Raw genomic sequence first — 1,771 nt, 5'->3', positions numbered from 1 at the left:
TAAAAAATTGACTTTTTTATAAATACTTGCTAAACTATCAGATAGTAGTAAGTTCTATGAAGAAAAACAAAATAATGAGTAAGGATGAAGAGTAACGGAGGCCTGAGGTGATCAATGCTATTTAGGTGGAGTGAGTGGTCCTGAGGAGTTTGAATTTGGGCAAAGGTATGAATTAAGTAAGAGGTTAAGCCACACAGTGTTGACAGAAGAGCATTCCTGGAGGAAGAAACAGGAAGTGCAAAGTCCCTGAGGGAGTACATAGCTAGTCTTCAGACCATTAAGGCATACAGCAACATTAGTGAGTCCATGAATCAGGCAGGGCCCTCCGATAAGGCTTTAAGGAAGATGTGAGGAATTTAGGTTTTCTCCTGAGTGTGATGGAGAGTCCTTGGAGGGTTTGGGCAGAGGAATGACACAAGTGGATCTACTTTTCAAAAGATCTTCCCGGCTCCTGTAGAGGAAATGATCTGTCGGACACAGGGCTACCAAGAGTAGAAGCTGGTAGATCAGCTAGGAGGCTCTTGTGCCAGTTCAGGAAAGAAATGGCTGTAGTTGTGGAGGGTGAGGGATGGGGGCGAGCTGTCAGCTTTGGAAGGTAAGGTAGCTCTCTTCTGATCAGGCCACTTTCTGAGCGAAATGAGTTAAGTCATTAGCTGAGAACGACAAGATTTGAAGAAAGAGAAGGTGTGAGTTGGTCCCCGGAGATAAAAGTGAACAGACTATGGAAAAATACTAGGATTGTGGGGGATTAGGAGCGGTTTGAAGTTTGCTGCCATTAGTCTAACTTGAAACAAGACCACATGGCTGTGTGTTTTTCCCTACCCACCTTCAGTTGTGCTGGTGGGAGCAGATAATTGGGTTTAGTTGGGGCTGGGGTTCTGCCAGTGAAGTGTGGTGCATAGGGAGGTGGAAATGGAGTTTGGAACAGCTGGGCTCTGGAACCCAAGCCCGACAGAAGAAAATGAAAGAAAGAAAAAGAAAATCAGACTGTCTCCACACTGTCAAAGATCTACTGGAGTGTGCTATCAACTGAATATCTGCGTGCCCTCGAAATTCCTGTGCTGAACCCTACCTTCCAGTGTGAGGGGATTTGGAGGTGGGAGCATTTGACAGGCAATTGTTCAGATGAGGTCATGAGAGAATGGGAATTGGACTGAGAACTTTGGCATTGGCGGTCAGATGCGTCAAGTAGAGACTTTGAAGATATTGGAAATGGCCAGCGGCTCGTCATCATAGGAGTGAGCTATCTTTTTTATTACATAAAAAAGTGTTTTTTACTTGCTGAGTGTTTTCCTTCCAGGTTGCCAGAATAACCACAAAGTTGAGACCTGCCAAGCCCACTGCCAACAAGGTGAAGGACTTGTTTTATGTTGTTAATGTCTGAAGAGGTGCCTCTGTGATGCTGGCTTTGTTCGAGAGGTGTGATGCTGAGGTCAGAACATGCCCTGGCCTCTGGAATCAAGGAGGATGCCCGCGCATCTGCCCCATCGACGCAGGGAACCCTCACCATTCCCAGACAGGTAATGGTGTTCATCAGCAGGAAGGGTCGCTGTTGCAGGGAACCAGGGAATCTCCTAAGCAGAGAATCCTCAGAAGGGGCCATCATTCCTTGATAGCAGCCAACTCTCAATAAGTTCCCACCAGGGCCTACTTTTCAGTATGGGATCCAAGTTTTAATTCCCCGCAGGTAGAGGTCCGTGTTGATGCCTAGCGAGGGTCAGTGCGCAGGACCTGGGCTTCTGCTCTCCAGCAATCCTTAAGTAAGCGTTCC

The sequence above is a fragment of the Crocuta crocuta genome, unplaced genomic scaffold (genome assembly GCF_008692635.1).
Source record: "Crocuta crocuta isolate KB4526 unplaced genomic scaffold, BGI_CrCroc_1.0 scaffold48, whole genome shotgun sequence".
In the NCBI taxonomy this organism is placed as follows: domain Eukaryota; kingdom Metazoa; phylum Chordata; class Mammalia; order Carnivora; family Hyaenidae; genus Crocuta; species Crocuta crocuta.
This window is presented reverse-complemented; position numbering follows the sequence as displayed.